Source organism: Aulostomus chinensis, chromosome 1 (assembly GCF_037954235.1).
Source record: "Aulostomus chinensis isolate RoL2024-O1b breed Wild chromosome 1, RoL_Achi_v1.0, whole genome shotgun sequence".
Lineage (NCBI taxonomy): Eukaryota > Metazoa > Chordata > Actinopteri > Syngnathiformes > Aulostomidae > Aulostomus > Aulostomus chinensis.
Window position 1 is genome coordinate 52761991 of NC_141320.1, and position 18135 is coordinate 52780125.

The 18135-nt window shown below is 46.0% G+C and overlaps 1 protein-coding gene and 2 non-coding genes across 3 annotated transcripts in view; 2 read left to right on the forward strand and 1 right to left on the reverse strand.

Annotated features, from left to right (window-relative positions):
- The window catches only part of LOC147272180 (uncharacterized), a 430453-nt gene that overhangs the window by 300800 nt on the left and 111518 nt on the right, over positions 1-18135 (forward strand). The gene's annotated exons all lie outside the window — the stretch shown is intronic.
- trnak-cuu (transfer RNA lysine (anticodon CUU)) lies at positions 2696-2768 on the reverse strand. The gene has a single exon. It is a non-coding gene; the product is annotated as a tRNA-Lys (tRNA).
- Positions 16258-16331, forward strand: trnan-guu (transfer RNA asparagine (anticodon GUU)). Its single transcript has one exon. It is a non-coding gene; the product is annotated as a tRNA-Asn (tRNA).

Sequence of the window (18135 nt, forward strand, 5' to 3'; positions counted from 1 at the left end):
AGCCAATGTTCCCTCGAGTTTTTCATGTGTCTGGTTATCCTCACAAGCTCCCTGAGCTCACTGAGGACCACTGTGAGCACTGAAACTGGGAGACGGTTCCACAGGAGGGGAGCCTGATAGCTGAAGGCTCTGGCTCCATTCTACTTTCAGAACTCTAGGAACCACCAGTAACCCTGCATCCTGGGAGCGAAGGGTTCTAGCTGGATAATAGGGGACTAGGAGCTCTGTCAGGTAGGAAGGAGCCTGACTGTTGAGGACTTTGATGGTAGAAGGAGAATTTAGAATTCTATTCTGAATGTGACAGGGAGCCATGCAGAGAAGCCAGTACAGGAGAGACATGGTCTCTTCTACCAGTTCTAGTCAACACACGGGCAGCAGTGTTCTGGACCAGCTGGAGAGTTTTCAGGACCTACTTCTTCTTTTGGTCACAGGTTTGAAGATACCTGTGGAAGTGAAAGGAAAGGCTGTGAGAGCCACACCTCTCCAGTGACCTGGGACATGATGGCAGTGGTGGGATTTGAACCCACACCTCCTCAGAGACTGGAGCCTTAATCCAGCACCTTAGACCGCTCAGCCACACTACCTCACTGAGCTGTTCTCTGAGTTGGTCTGTGAAAGGCATGTTGAAGAGGAAGTAACATAATGATATAAAACTTATTCTGAAGGGGGACCCCTTCCCTCCACGGTCACAGGAAGTGACGACAGCTCTGCTAGAAGCAGGAAAGAAATGGTAAAAGGACTCAGTTTGTACAGAGCCTTTCTACCTCAGCAGCACTCAAGGAGCTGAACAATGTCCTCTCATTCACACACACTCACACACTGATGCTGAAGGCTGCCATGCAAGGAGCCAACCTACTCATCAGAAGTATTTAGGGGTTCAGTTTCTTACTCAAGGACACTTTGACATGGTCACTGGAGAAAGTGAGGATCAAACCAGCCACCCTTTGGTTGCCAGATGGCCACGCTACTCCTGAGTCATGTGACCTGGATAAGATGGTGAACTACAGCTGATCGCCATGCTAGCAAACCCCTTTTGTTTGGTTTGGTTGTTGTTTAGTGACTGTGGATGAATACACAAGAGAAGTTGAGCATAAATTTGTGTTCCCTGTTCACTTGAATATCTGCAGGAGTGTGAGGTGGAAATAATACTTGGAGGAGAATGAGAGTTCAGTCTCAGCGCTATGACCTGTGCTGACACTAAAACATGTCAGCCCACAGAACAAAGATGGCAGTCCTCTGGGAAAGCAGGTACACCACACATACATGAAGAAACCCTACAGGAAACAAATATGTTGCCAGAGACTTTTACTCTGTTTTTGTTGTTTACCCAAGTACAGGATTGGAGGGAGACTGATGGTCGCTGTTTGGGTCATGTGACTGAAGTCATCCATTCATGTCAGTGATGTCACTTGGCAGGACTCTCATTACCAAATCGGCCGCTCTGCAGCACAATACACAATCATTAGCTCAGTGCTACGTGAGCCAAGAGCAGCAGGTGAGCAGACAAGCCGCGTTACCTGTCCGAAGCAAAACATCCGGCGCGGAAATGACGTCACCCGTCAGGAGCAGCGAGAGAGAGAGAGGGAGAGAGATGGGGCAGGGAGGGAATCGCCCCTCTTATGAGTGAGGGCGTCTCCGGTGGTTGGCTGTGCAATTGCCAATTAGGCATGACAGCTCACAGCTGTCTGTGCTGCCACACACCGATTCAGGCCTGGACTCCTGTCTCGCTGCCAAACTCCGCCTGACTCCGTAGAGCTGGTCAGCCTCCACTCAGTCCTCTTCATTTGGTTGGAGGTCACCATCGTTCATCCTACACACCTTTCCACCTGCCTCTTAGCCGTCTACTTGAAGCTCAGATAAATCCAGGCTAATTCATACCTGCTACTCAATATGGGCCTTAATTACTCTGCTGGAATTATCACTCTGTCTTAAGGGTTTTCTTAATTGTATTAAATCCTCTTTAATTTCCAAGAAGTCTTCCAACTCATTCATTCATGCAAGCCACTGATCCACAAGACCTCATTGATGAGCTTCAACCTGAGACTGAGTGTTTCTCATTGGACGAGACACCCATTCAATGAGACTCATTGTCAGTCCATTGAAATCTACTGGTGTTCCTGGTGAGTTGATTTAACAACATGAGCTGACAGAATCTACGTTCAGGTAGGAACCACCACATCCAGGGGTCTGGACCTTTGAGCAGGCAGAGCCATCAAAGTAGCAGACTAAGCTAGCAGACATTAGCATTGAGAAGAAACTGATACCTGAGCCTACTTTTGGGTCTGGACCTTTGAGCAGGCAGAGCCATCAAAGTAGCAGACTAAGCTAGCAGACATTAGCATTGAGAAGAAACTGATACCTGAGCCTACTTTTGGGTCTGGTCAGGTGATGACACAATAATATGAGATCATTGTCAGACTGACGCCTGCTCAACACTGACCAAACACTATGGCATTGTGGGAAATTTCTGCTTGGCTCGCGTCCATCAATACATATGAAGAAATTTGTCCAGAATCAGAATTGACAGTGGATACAATTGATTCCACACTGGTTTTTCATTCTGAGTCGGGTGCAGGTGTGGAACTTCAGACACAGTCTGTGTTTGTGTTGTTCATTCAGTGATTTTTCTTTCAATTCCAATCAAAGCCCCACAGCTGCAGAAAGTGAGAGGACAAGCAGGGATGTTCAAGATGAACGCCCAACGTGGGGCTTGAACCCACGACCCTGAGATTAAGAGTCTCATGCTCTACCGACTGAGCTAGTCAGGCTACATCAGAGTAGCTTCAATAGCCTGAAGTGATCAGATTGAGAGACGCTACAAGCTCTCCATCAGACTCACAGTCACATGAGCCATCACATGATTGATGAATGACCACAAACACCTTCATCTTTGACAAAGAAGTCAAATAAAAGGTGAACCACAGATGACACACCAGTGGTAAAAACACTAAAGTGCTGTCAAGGAGAAACAGGATACGAGCAAACACACACACAAGTTACAGAGAGAGAACTCTCCCAAAGGGAACCACTCAAAGGAGAACCTAGAGATCATCAGGCTGGATGACCTCATCAACATGAGACAGGTGGATAGGAAACAAGCTCAGAGATGTCAGGAACATGAGATCCAAGTGGTGAGAGAGCAAGAACTGGTGAGGTTCCAGAACCAGGAGTGAGGTGGAGCCTGCATCACCTCCTGGGAGCTTTTAGTCTAAGGTTCAACTTGGACTGGAATGATTTCTGGAGAGACAACGTGCAGGGAGGGAATTTGGAGATGAAGAACAAGTTCCTCTCAGCTTTAATGGAGTTTTCAGGAGTCAAACAGACCCTCCTCTGATTGGTTGTCAGATGTGTTCTCATTGCACCACAGCCTCCAGGTTGAGGGTTCTGATCCTAGTCAGACACATTGACTCTGATGCTGCTGAGCCTGAAGGGAGGATGAAGAAAGGAGTGTCTGAGAGAGCTTCACCAGACAAACTGTCCAGCTGAACAACAAACACTAGTCAGTAGGAATGTTGCTGCTGGGACCCTGATTCAAACCAGGGTTGCTGCAATCACAACACAGAGGACTGACCACTAGAGGATCAGGGCCTCCTGGAGGCTGAGGTTGGAGCTGCTCTGTCTTTGTCTCACTGAGAGATCAGAGACAATTGGAGTCCACAAAGAAATCATTGAGAAATCAAGGAGAGATCAAAGAAAGAATTCTAAGATTAAAAACAGAACTCTGAGATCAAAGGTTGAAGTTCCCCAAGGTTCAGTTTTAGCTCAGACCCTCTTTAATATCTCTGTACTGCCACTTGTCGTCAGGAGACTCAGTATAAACCTCCACAGTCCTGCTGATGTCACTCAGCTGGACATCGCCGTGTCTCCTGGTGACTCAGGACCAGTTGATGTCCATTAACCTGTCATGGAGGCAGAGAACAAAACTGAGGTCTTAATTAAAGCTGGAGGCAGTGTAGTTTGGGCCTGAGCCTCCTTCTGTCCACTGCAGAAAAGTAGCAGGAGTCGTCCTGAATCCAAGGATGTATTTTATGAGAGCGGTGGGACTTGTAGTTTAGGAGGTAGAAGCCTCAGTGTGACACCAAGTGAGAATCAGAGCTGAGCCTCTAAGAGCCCCTCCCCCGCTGCTCTCTGTCAGAGTGGAGAGGAGAGAGGATTTTTGGAGAGTTTGTTGTTTGAAAAAGGCTCATCAATCCCCAGATTGTGGTCAAAAGTTGAATGTAACTTATTTTAGTAGGCATTTTTGTCAGGAATGTAGTGAAGTTATTTGTGAAGTGGAGAGAGTTACAGTGTAGACGAGAGAAGCGTCAGTTTGAGGCTATGTGTGTCTGAGGAGACAGCCTCCCATTGGTTTACATTGCAGGGTGAAAAGTGGGTCCTGGACTTTGTCATGACTCAAACAATTTGTAGTTGGTTTCTGTTGGTTTGGTTTGCTTGACTGGTTGTTGTTTGTTGACCTTGCAAATCCATATTTTGGGTTCTGGCTTGTTCTGCTTTTCATTTTGTGTTTGTATTAAAGTTCTGTTGCTGAAAAAATAAATCCAGGGTTTAGTGACTAAAAAAAGGTCCAGAGGCCCACAACTAAATATTCAAACCAATATTTCCATGGATAAGGAAGCCTGACAAGGTCACCAAGAGATGGAAACAACTTAGAGGATAGAAAATTGTTTTAGTTTATTTGACAGCTGATTGAAGACGTGGGTCAAAACTGACCGTTACCATAGAGATGGGAACAGAAAGCTGACACAAGAGGAAGGTTCCAGCTCTGAAAAAGGAGTTTGATCAAAATCTTGAACTGCCAGTAGAAATATCCTTTTGTATGTTGACCTTTGTTGACAGAAGTCACTTTAGCTTGGCAGTGACAAGAATGGCTGCTAGCTTGACAAAGAACTGCACAAACCAGGTTCAAGCTGGACTTTGGACCCTGGTATCTGCAACGACTCCATCAACTCCTAATCTAGCAGCTCTGCTGGGTCCAACTATTTTACAGAACATTTGACAGACCTGTGGAGCAGTGAGGACACACATGAGTTGATCACATGATCCACTGAAGCACCATTTTACCTGCCACTGAGGCCAGAGAGAACCCACACAGGAACAGAGGGAACATGCAGACTCACACAGCTGGGGCTCCAATCTGGAACCTTCCTGCTGGGAGGCAGCAGTGCTCACCACTGCACCATTGTGTCCCCTGAAAATGCCACCAGATCGTTTGGATTCTCTGTAAAATGAAGTACACATGAACATGAAGAGGTTTTCACAGGGCTGGTGATCCAATGGATGGCATGACCTTGGGCGCTGCTGGGGGGGGGGGGGTACATGGGAACGGTTCTAAGGGCCCGAGCACTGACAGGGGCCCTCAGTGGGGCTGTAAAGTAAAAAAAAAAAAAGATCATTTAAAATAAGCTAATTAAACATGGTTGTCGATTTCCATTACTTTTTTCTTGAGTTCTTCATCACATTGTCATCCCCCCCCCCCTCTTGCACAATGGTGCAGTCCAATTCAAACCCGCGAATGCCGCTCTGAGCTCCGTCACTCTGCCGCTGCTGCAGGTGTGCGCTCACAGCCGCTGAGTCGCTGATGGACGGTGTGAGAAACGAGCGGTAATAATGAAGTCTGGTTGGCTCAAACGAAGAGGAAGACGGGAGAAAGAAGAGAGGAAGAAAAGAGGCAGACAACTGGTCCCTCAGTTCTTCTCCAAGAAGGTAGGCTCACTGGCCTTGAGAGTTCTAAACGCTCGTGAATGAGAACAGGGTTCTGATGAACGCGGCCCGATGAGCCAACCAGGAGAACAAGTTTACAGCGAGCGGTGCAGTGCCAGTTCTCATTTAAAAACGCTGCCTTTGTCGTCACGGTGAACAAACAGCTGAAGTGGGTGAACTTGCGAGATAAACTGGACTCAGTACAAGATAAAATACTACGTTCTGCTGGTGCTGAGCTCATGACTAATGGGTGCCCTAAATATGCACAGATTCAGCTTCAGGAGGACACGCCCACCCAAACTACTGGAACCAGGTTTGGAGAAGGAGCTAAGCAGTACATAAAGGCTGTAGGATTCTAGTTTTTAAGGCCCTGGTCCATCAGTGCTCTGCCACAAACCCAACTTGTGGGTTGGGGGCGTGTGGGTATCCCTATGTGGGTCTAATCTGTCACACATTCTTTATAGTTGATTTCTTTATTGTGTTACTTCCAGCCTTGATCACAGTTCAGTTAAATTATTGACTGTTAGGGGAACTCATGGAAGGCTGAGTGTGAGTTCACTACAATGCATCTCACTGGCCTGCATCCCTGAAACAGTGCAGTCCATTCTGCCACTCTCCCTTCTGACTGCACTCGTCCTGATCTGCTCTATGCAGTCTATCAAATGCAACTCCAGAGCATTTTGGGAGAGGTTTGTGTGCACTTAGGATTTTTTTGCCCTCTGCCCGTTACGGTTGCTGGTGGAGGAAGGGCATTCAGTAAACTCAGACTGATCCTGAGTCACCTCAGGTCGACCATGGGGCAAGAGAGCCTGAAGGGTCCTGCAACACTTTCAGCTGAAAGGGAATTGGCTCGCTCACTGGACTTCAAATATTGAATTTGTGACTTTGCTACAAAGAAGACTCGGCGCCTCGACTTGGGCATTGAAGTCTTTACTGTGTGAGCAGTGTAAGTGAAGATGTCTTCATGTTGTTTGTATGTAGTGGAAATATTTTGGTGATGAACTTGAAGTACAAAAAGGCAGCAAATGGCAGGGAAAAGACAAAAAAGGATTGGAATTGCTTTTATCTCTGCACAGACTGGGACAGAAAAAAAGGCAGCCACTCAGTGAAAGCTGGAACCTCATTGAGACGCATTATTTTGAAACGTGGTGAAACCTCAACGAGCTGGTGGGAGAGGTGGGGTGGTGCTGGTGCTGGGGGCTTGTCTCACATGTTTTTGGTCAGATTCTTAGTTTAAATCAACACAACATTCAGCACTTCAGAAAGTTTTCCACGTTTGTAATTAAGTAACTTGTAATAAGTTTATACGTTTATTTAAAGTCACACAAACTCATGGTCCATGAACAGGCAATGAAAAGTCTGACAAAAAATGCAGTTATGATGATGGGGGGGGGGGGGGGATTTGGGGGGCAAAATTTGAATCTTTCAAGGGGCCCAAAATTTCTGGCGGCGCCCCCGGTCCGGTGGATGAATGCTGCTGCATTTTTCAAATTTATTTCTGTGCAGAAATAAATCACACCACCTGTTTGGGCGAATACCAAACACTGAGTCTCCTTCTCCCACTCAACACAACGCAGAGCAGTAGCAAGGGTCTGCTGAGATGTAGGCCCAGACCGGCTCCATGTACACGAGGTGGTAAAAAGACTAACGCCGTGCAAGTGAAAAAAGCGTGATGCAACAAACAAAAACAAATGCATCATCACATTTTGCGCCGCAAACAGAGAAACGATGCATCGCACAACAGGAAGCGAACCAAGAAAGCGGCTCCAAAATGAAAACGCTGCAAAACCAGTTGCCCCCAACGGAAGTGCACCGAACCTGCAGGGGGCGCTCTCAGCCCAACAGCTCAATGCAGAGACGCGTAGGAGAGGAGACGAGACGGCTGACAGACGTTTGGTTTCCAAGAAGAGCGGGAAGAAAATCAAGTTACGGCGTAGCGTGGTAATGTGATTTATTTGACTGTGTTTACATAAAATTAACTTAAAATGCTAATTCAAAGATATCACGGTACAACGCCTCACATTACGGGACGTTCATGTTACTAACATGTTCACGCTGCCCCTTTGCTTGTCTGTTGTGAGCCTGCTTGCTGGTAGCGATGAGATAAACTGAGATTAGAGCCTGATTATCGTTCAAATACTACATTCAACCCTCTATCCCAGGCGTCCAAGCCTGTCCTCTTGTTTTAATTTCAGATGTGCTGTCCATTCTGTGGCGCCGCAGGTAGTGACCACATTAATCAGAGCCAGGAGGAGTCCTGACGCCAGTTTGACACCAGAATAATCGGTCATCACGTCGGCCAACTCTTTCCACCCTGCTGGGAGTCTGAACCCTGACGTCTTCAGGAGTGGAGCACATGCAAATCAGAGAGATATCCTTTGACTGTTGGTAGATGAGCTGCTGCTGCTGCTGCTGCTGCTGCTGCTGCTGCTGCTGCTGCTGCTGTCTCACGCTGTGGGGGCGGTGCTATGCTGAATCTCCATTCTTCTGTCAGGGTTTATTGGAGCCATAAGAGCACCTCAGTTTGGAGGAGCACCCTAAAATGCACATTTCTTCTACTGGTCTTAGCACACAGCTGTTTTGTGCTGATGTGAGGAATGTTTGTTGTTATTGTTTAGAGAACAAGTCTTCATGCAAAGTGGTGTATTTTATGCAAAGAGAGAAAAATGGGGATTTATTCACATATTTATTTTATTCTGAGTTAAAACACTAACAATGTTGATTTCACCAAAAACTGGTGAGGTTATTGATTTAAAGCATGTTAAACATGTGAAATAGTTGATATTTTTATTGACACGTTGGTTAAACAGGAGCAGTTTAATATGTAATGGTATTCTTATTGTGTCAAAATATGCTGAGCGTATTTTTTTTTGTGTGAGAGTAAAATAATTTTACTGTGAATTCATTCAAGAATTGAATTCAAGAAATTGAACCACAAGAGAGAATCTTCATACAAGTACTTGCATTCAGCAGGACTGAGTGCTTTGCTAATCAGGTCTAAAGTTGTTCAACAACAGAGAAACAGAAGAGAGATCAGTCCTGAATGAATCACAACAGAGACTGGAAGCCTGTGTCTTTAGATCAGTGGGGACGGTCCACAAGATTCCAGTAGATTCCAGAGATGGTGAGCCACCCAGCTTGATTCCAGACACCAGTGTCTACATGCTCTGGAATAGCAGGTGAACCATCTGCTCTGTGGTAGGATCACGCCAGGCATCTGGATCGGCACCAGCTACAGTTTACGGTAGAAAGAATGCACTCATTGCTACTTTCAATCTCAGGGATTATTAGCTTTGGAACTCACAGATCAAACCCCACTTGATCTGAAGGAACTCTGACTTGGAGCCTGTGAACTTTCAAGGTTAACAAAAGTGAGAAAACTCACATGAGGACACTTTATTTTCTTAAAGGGCCCAGTTCATTATTGTTCATATGAATGTATTTTTGTGTTTTATGTGGTACAATGTTAGAATTACAAACCAAAACTAAAGTTGCAATCAACTGTAACATCTGGTGTTAAGGTGGAGATGGCACTCGAACCCCTGCTCCAGGAACAACCTTCATCAGGAGGGTTACCAGGGTCAGGGGTCAGCAGGAATACAAACATGAGAGAATCAGGAACAACCCTCATCAGGAGGGTTACCAGGGTCTGGGGTCAGCAGGAATACAAACATGAGACAATCAGGAACAACCTTCATCAGGAGGGTTACCAGGGTCAGGGGTCAGCAGGAATACAAACATGAGACAATCAGGAACAACCTTCATCAGGAGGGTTACCAGGGTCAGGGGTCAGCAGGAATACAAACAAGAGACAATCAGGAACAACCTTCATCGGGAGGGTTACCAGGGTCAGGGGTCAGCAGGAATACAAACAAGAGACAATCAGGAACAACCTTCATCAGGAGGGTTACCAGGGTCAGGGGTCAGCAGGAATACAAACAAGAGACAATCAGGAACAACCTTCATCAGGAGGGTTACCAGGGTCAGGGGTCAGCAGGAATACAAACAAGAGACAATCAGGAACAACCTTCATCAGGAGGGTTAGCTGGGTCAGGGGTCAGCAGGAATACAAACAAGAGACAATCAGGAACAACCTTCATCAGGAGGGTTACCAGGGTCAGGGGTCAGCAGGAATACAAACAAGAGACAATCAGGAACAACCTGCATCAGGAGGGTTACCAGGGTCAGGGGTCAGCAGGAATACAAACAAGAGACAATAAGGAACAACCTTCATCAGGAGGGTTACCAGGGTCAGGGGTCAACATGAATACAAACAAGAGACAATCAGGAACAACCTTCATCAGGAGGGTTACCAGGGTCTGGGGTCAACAGGAATACAAACATGAGACAATCAGGAACAACCTTCATCAGGAGGGTTACCAGGGTCAGGGGTCAGCAGGAATACAAACAAGAGACAATCAGGAACAACCTTCATCAGGAGGGTTACCAGGGTCAGGGGTCAGCAGGAATACAAACAAGAGACAATCAGGAACAACCTTCATCAGGAGGGTTAGCTGGGTCAGGGGTCAGCAGGAAGACAAACAAGAGACAATCAGGAACAACCTTCATCAGGAGGGTTACCAGGGTCAGGGGTCAGCAGGAATACAAACAAGAGACAATCAGGAACAACCTTCATCAGTAGGGTTACCAGGGTCAGGGGTCAGCAGGAATACAAACAAGAGACAATCAGGAACAACCTTCATCAGGAGGGTTACCAGGGTCAGGGGCCAGCAGGAATACAAACATGAGAGAATCAGGAACAACCCTCATCTGGAGGGTTTATCAGGGTCTGAGCGCTGAATCATGGCTTAAGAATCAAAGTGGCCTCTTATTTAGGGACTCATTGATGTCATCAGTTTGTTCTCTAGCAGTTGTGTTGACTTTTATCCAGGAGATCATTTTTGCTCCTCTAGTTCTTCATTACTTTCTGGGACTTTGTGTTCAATATCACATCTGAGGGGGAACTTCTTACCTCATGGTTCTTTTAAGTTGGTCTTTAATTGTTCTCAGTGGTTCTGGAGTTCCTGCTTGAGTCTCATGCCTTCACCAATGCTAGCAAGCTCTGCTCTCAGGGGTTCTGCCTGATGTCTTTTCTGCGCTGCGTCAGCCTCAGGTTGTCTTTCCTCGTGGTCATTGGCCTCTTCAACTGCTATCCCAGCGTCTACGGGCGAGAGGCGGGGTGCATTTTGTTTTCAGAATCTTCGCTCAGTTCTTGAGTATAATCTTTGGTTTGTTTGTTTGTTTGGTTTGTCTTCTGTGAGAAAATCCAGTAGTTGTCGCTCACTCCAAGGAAAAAAAACAAATATTTTTAATACTTTATCTTTTGATTAATAAGACAATCTACAAATTCATTTAATTTCTGGATGTTTATTCTACCTACAAAGTCCATTTGTCACCATTATAGATCGACCAATCAGCATTAAGAATATAAACAATGACTCAAACTAATGGCGGTCTGCTGACGTCACATCCGTCTCAGAGGCTAACTCCTGCACTCAGAGGTGGCCTTTTAGTTCCATCACTTCACGCTGTATTTACAGATTTATGATTGAGGGGAACAAACCACTCTGATGTCTGGGTTCATCAAGGATATCTTTAAAGAAATCCTAACTATCTGGCCAGTTAAATTGATCCTAACTGTTCTTCAGATGTTGTGCTGGTAATGTCATGTAGTTTCTTTTCCAATGTAACTTTGTCGTTCTGATGTGTGTATTTTTACTGCTCCAACAAAGCTGTCCCTCTTCTGGGGAAATCAATCATTCAGGCAATCAATAACTGAGTGTCTCTGATGCTGTACTGTAGTATTGCAGTACAACAACACTCTGATCCTTCCTTTTCAAATGTTTTTATTGTGTTTCTCTTATCAGGTGTTCACAATGATGACAATAAAAATCAATAATTGATATTCAGCTTTGTTTCAACAATAATAAATGATCAGAAATGAGGCCTGATGGCTGCAATAGCAGCTTTGTGCTGTTCAGTGACTCCTGCTATAAAAAAGAGTCAAGGCGGTCTTAAAGATGTGAAAATGTTCCAAAGATCCTTCTTCATGTTGGTCCTGAACAAGATTGGTGTCAGGCCTTTTTTCAAAGGAGCTCCAAAAGGCTCACTTAACCCTTTGAGGCCTGGCTGAGACATGAGGCCTGTTGACCTTTGACCCTGTTGCTCTTTTGCTCTCATTGGCCTCTCCAGTGGATACAGACCTGAAACTTTATGAAATCCTAATCTGGTGGAATAATTCTAGAACCCCCTCCCAAACAGGAAGTGGCTTCAGGAAGGAGGTGGGGCTTCAAAGTTTTAAATATTGGTTTCTGGCAGAGGTGTGAACTCCTCCCAGAAAGCTCATCTCATTTGGAGCAACTTTGACCAGTTATGATGCTTCATTTAAAGACTTTACTGGACTTTGCCACGCCCTTTACGGACAGCAGAAAGGACTTAGGGGGGTCAAACCACCACAGATGTGATCCTTCAAGAACAGAACAACACACTAAAATTTCAACTTCCTAGGTTCAAAGAGAAAAAACTATCCCCTTGTGAAACTGGGCAAAATCAGGGTCTGGGACTTCTGCACTCCGAGAGCCTTTTGGAGCAGAATTGAGGATCAAATCTGGGTTCTGGTGTTTCTACTTGGGCTACATCCACCAAACTTTACACACATAGTGTGATGCCCCAGAGTAGCATGTGCTGGGAATTTCAGCCATCTAGGTGCTAAGGGGCCCAAGCACGGTCCCGGGGCATCCACTAACCCTAATGGGCTCCTCAAAGTCTGGCCCCTCTTCCCTGGTTTCATTTGAGCTGAAGCTACCAAAAGTCACACCAATGGTTGATGTCAGTGAGAGGACTGATTCTGACATTTTCAGCCATCCAGAAGTTACAGAGCTGAAACACAAGACCCCAAAGCCCCTTCCATGTTTGTTGCCAGAGATATCGTAGTCATGACAGTGCACCTCCTTTATGAAGAAAAACAAAACAACTACTGCTTTGGGGCTTGTGTTTAGGGGTATTATATTATTAGTATGATATTATATTATGTGTGTAAAGTTTGGTGGATGTAGCCGGATGGGCCGGTGTGAGCAGGCATTTCAAAATATACAGTATATTTCTGGTAAACATGCAGAAACAGCGGTTAGTTTGTTTTTGTGTTAAAATGAGAAACAGACCCATCCAGTTGTAGTGCCACCACTCAGCGGCCGCCTTGCAGTCAGAAGCCATGAAGAATGTTGCCCAGTAAGAGGAAGGAGAAAGGAGGAGCCGAAAAAGAGAGACTCCGGAGAAGAAAAGCAGCCGAATTTCCAAAACTCGACGCGTTCTTCCAGGGCTGGACTGGGAAGAAGAGACGTCAGGTGTTGGAACGTGTAGTGGAAGAAGAAGGTCTCTGTGAGTAGTGAAAGAGTATCACTCTTTTAACATGGTTACTGTCTTCCATGTAGAATACTGCACTTTATTTTAATTTTTGAAACTTCAAAATGTGCGCATACATCCTCTGGTATGGCGTGTGCTTACACATATCGTGTAAATAACCATGGAGGGCTGCCAGGGATGAAAAATGCCAGGGCCATTTTTTGGTCCCAGTCCAGCCCTGCTTCTTAACCTGCTCACGGTGTCCTGTCAGCTGTCTTCCCTCAAGGAGGTGGCCAGTCTTGCTCTGGAGCAGTTTCAAAAATAGGCCTCAGCACACTGCCTCTGTGCCATGCCTCTCTCATGCTCCTCTACTCTTTGGTGCACATGCCTCCAGTCTGTCAGGCCTCTAATGAAGACACTTGGATCACTGGGCTTGCTAAAAGCAGGGCAAACAAAACAAAACAAAGCATGACGTTGACCACAATAAGTCAGCCATTTCCACGTCGTGCCGTCCGTTCTAACGAAGAGCCTCTGGACGACAGGGTTTATGGAATCTTGTTGAGGATGAAACTTAAAAAAATCAGTCCTCTGTGTGGAAGAAGGGCGACTAAAATAGTCTCCAACTGTCTGATCTGACTCCTCCACTTCCATTGCAACAGCATGGCTTGACTAAGAGAAAGAGAGAGAGCTGAGAGATTTCATTGGATGAGCCCAATGTCCTTCAAGAAAATCAACCAATGGGCCGCGTTTCGCGTCTCCGATACCGTTACAGTCGATTAAAAACTATACACTTTTGAAAAAAAAATTATGACAGTTATGGGCCGGCCCAAAGATGTGCATCGGCCAGGTGGCCAGTCCAGCCCTGGGTTCACCCTTGATGGGTCACCAGTCCATCCCAGGACCAACACACACAGACAGACAACCATTCACACTCACAGTCATTTAGAGTGTCCAGGTAACCACTACCCTCTTGATGTCTTTGGACTTTGGGAGGAAGCTGGAGTACCAGAGAGAACCAACACAGAGACAGGGAGAACCTGCAGGAGGGGTGGAGATCGATGAGTCCTGGAGACGTTCAATAATGTCCACAACTTTGGCACCAGGAAGACAGCAGGTGATGGCACCTGGGAGTTCAACAGACCTGATGATTGAACCAACAATCACAAGGATTTCAGCCTCCATTGTAAACAGAGAGTTTAGATGAGAGAGAACCTGCTGTCAGCCTCACCAGTCAGGGCAGTGGCAGAGGCAGCAGAGTCGAATGAAGCAGGATCACCTGGCAGGTCTCAGCTGGAGGTGATGACATCACTGGCCTCAGTCCTCACCAGTGCTCTGCCTAGCAACAGGGACGATGGAGAGAAACCAGTAGAAGCACTCTGAGAGTTGGAGACAGCAGGAGAGAGACCACGACAGAGTCACCCATGGGAAACTGTTGGATCCACTCAGGACAAGCTGGACAGACACAGATCAAAGACAGAATTGATGATGATGTCATCAGGAGGCTTTGATAGTGTTTTTATTTGTACCTAGAATTCTGTCTTTGATCTCAGGAGGACATGAAAGAAACACAGTTGAGGAACGCAGAGGAGAACATTCAGCTTCATTAGAAACGCTTGAACTGTTGAACAGTAGAATTTGTTTGAAACAATTTCCAACACTGAGTGACAGGATTGAAGAGGGGAGATTTTTGTATTTTCAGTTTAATTCTAACTTAAAACTGGGCATGAACATTTTTAGTCGTTCATATTCTAACATACAGAGGAAGTCATGACATTCCCTTTTTAAAAAAAGAAAAAACATGTGAAGCTCCTTGTGCTATTGTGTCCAGTGCTATTGTGGTGGAAACGACCCTCCCGAGACTCACCTGGCCTCCCCAAACCAGACAACACTCTGAGACAAAGACTGGTTCACCCCAAAGATCCCACCCCTCACAGCCAGAAAAGCAATCTGGTATCCGCTGTCAGATGCAGTGAGGCCTGCACGGATCTCTACATAGGGGAAACCAAACAGCCCCTCAACAAGCGCATGGCCCAACATAGAAGAGCCAACTCTGGAGGACAGGACTCAGCGGTTTTCCTCCACCTCAAGGAGGAAAGCCACTCCTTCCAGGACGACCATGTCCAAATACTCGACAGAGAGGACAGATGGTTTGAAAGAGGAGTTAAAGAAGCCATCCACGTCAGGATAGAGAAACCATCTTTGAACAGAGGAGGTGGACTGCGACATTTCCTTTCACCTATTTACAACCAAGTCCTTTCAAAGCTTCCCCAAAGAGTTCAGCTGAAAGACCCATGTGGAACGGCTGATGCCAGCACAGCCCATTAGCATCTGAGTGGTCGGTGAAACTCCCTAACGACCACCCCTGAAACTCCCTGACACCTCACAACGACTGTCGTTTGGGGAGGCCAGGTGAGTCTCGGGAGGGTCGTTTCCACCACAAAAGCACTGACCACTCCCAAATAGGTTTATAAGCTGGAGCTTCCACACTCTTCACTAGAACTGAAGAAGCCTCTCGGATGAGAGGTGAAACGTCTTCAAGATAAACTTGCGTCCATTTGACCAGATTTTACTTCGCTTCGATCTACGATGACCTGGATGAATGAGAACCTACACAGACATCTACCATTGATGGTGCCAGGAGGCCTAAAAACACAAAACACCAATTCAATCCAGGACCTTGGATCCTAAACTGAAACTCCATCACACGGTGGCTCTGCTGGGGCTCCCACAGGTGAGTGAGGCTGAGCTCCAGTCTGCTCTGAGGAGGCAGCAGACATCTGCACCACTCAGAGGTTTGGTTGGTGGCTTTGACAAAATCCCAACAAACTCAAATCCTGTTGAATCAGGAAGTTCTAGTTGAACTCTCATCCACGTCACATGACCAAGAAAACCTCCTCTTTCATTCAGACCAGAACTGACAAACATAGAAACATTGTTTCAGCTTCTGATCAAACAATAACATGTTCTTGATTGTTTGTCATGTTCTATTAATCAGACTGATGATCTCTGGATGTTCTAGGAGGTGTGTCTGTTTCTGATGAAGCCTGTTTGGTCTGGGGGGGTTCAGATGGTGGGGCTGTTTCAGTTCTAGTGCTGAAGGCTTTCACCATGACAGCCAGACTCTCCTCTGTCCTTCATGGTCCCTCAAATGTGCAGTGTGGACCTCACACACTGAATTTAGCCTGAAAACTCTTCATGAAAAGCAGGTGACTCAGAGTCTCTGTGGCGCAATCGGTCAGCGCGCTCGGCTGTTAACCGAGAGGCTGGTGGTTCAAGCCCACCCAGGGACGATGAACAGGCTCTACTGGTGCTTAGGAGTCGCTGCGTTAATGATCTGAATGTGGACGGATAGATTGACCCTCCACAGTAGACACCTGTGACAGATCTCTTGATGAGAAGTGTTAAATTTAGTCGTCGTGTGTCATGCAGTGTTGAGGAGGCCTGCTGGCTGTGGGTAAAGTGGGGGCTCAGAGTTTGTGGAGTCGGCTCTGGAGTGAAGGGGGTCACTGTTTGGTTCTCAGATGCTCCAGCTCAGGTTAGCGAGGTGGTGGAGAAACCAGTGAGAGCTCTGCCAGCTGGAGCCTCTTGGGTCCCGGGAGGCTTCACTCCTGGAGGTGGAAATGATGAGGAGTTTTAAAATCTGCTCCTCTTTCACGCTGACTTGTTTTCTAGGGTTCCCTCTTTTATTCTCCTGGAGATCAAGAGGATCCTGCCATGTTTGTCCAGGAGACCCACAGCACAACAGTCAGTGAATGGGGATGCAGGCAGGCTTTTAATGGGGGTCATTTGAAGTCCCAAGTCCAGTTGGAGCAGAGGGTGGAGTTTGATTCTCCAGGAGTTTTTGTTGTTGTTGTTTTTTTTACCAGTTTCTTTTGGTTTGGAGGAAATCATTCCAGGTGTTTGAAAGAAGGTGAGAGCAACTTTGGCAAATGTTCAACTTGTGTTTTTAAATGTCTTTGCACCAACAAATGGTGGACAGGACAGCTTTTGAGACATTTTAATGCCACTGTTCAACACTGAATCTGCTGGTTTCCTGTTTTTAGGAGCTGATGGGAGCTGCACAGAGAAGCTCTTTGAGACAGGAACCATTCAGAGCTCCACCCTGCTTCTTCCAGCAGGATCCACAGATCCACCAACACACCAGCTGTTTGATGAGTGGAGGCTTTTGACCAGGATTCCTAGACAGCACAGCTGGACTCACTCAACAGCTAACTTGTTAGCACCGACTAGACAGGAGCGCTTCTATGGTTTTACTCAGTGGTTCAATTTTTTAAAAGATGTCCCATTCAGCCTGTGGGTTTGAGTGATCACTCTTCAGTCTCCTGTTCTGTTTTATTAAAATTTTCATTTAAAAGCTCCTGAGAGAGAGACAGAGAGAGACAGAGAGAGGGGGGAGAGAGAGATAGAGGGAGGGGGGGGAGGGGGAGAGAGAGAGGGAGAGGGGGGGTAGACAGAGAGAGGGGGGAGACAGAGAGAGAGGGAGAGAGGGGGGGAGACAGGGAGAGAGAGGGGGGAGGGAGATAGAGGATCAAACTGATCTCAAACTTGACTTCAAAATTCTGATTATAATCATTTTTACTCCTTGATAGATTCATCACTACAGTGTCATAGAGGGTCCATTACTATTGCAGTATATTAAAGAATATAAGAACGAGGTTACCATTCATGTAAATATAATATTTCATGTATTGCAGTATATTTTCAAAGATATAACACTTTAATTTTTTTAATAAGAGAGACTTTAATGTGAGACTTTAATGTCTGTCTTTGATCTCTAAACTCTGACTCTGATGTCATGGTGGTGACTGAACTCTACCCCCTGACAGACTGAAGGCTCCTATTGGTGATGTCATCATAAATACATGAAGGTCTTTTTTCAATGGTATAACATTAAAGCTCATCTTAGTAAAACAATCAAGTTACCTGAACTAAATTCTTGAAAAAATGACTGTCACTGACTTAAATAAATCAAATCTACTTCAAAGTTCCTTCTGTTGTCATAAGTCAGCCATTTTAAGTGTACTTGTAGTTCCAGAACATTCCAAGAGGAGATGATATGAATCATTTTGTTCGATGAACTCAGTTCCTCTGCTT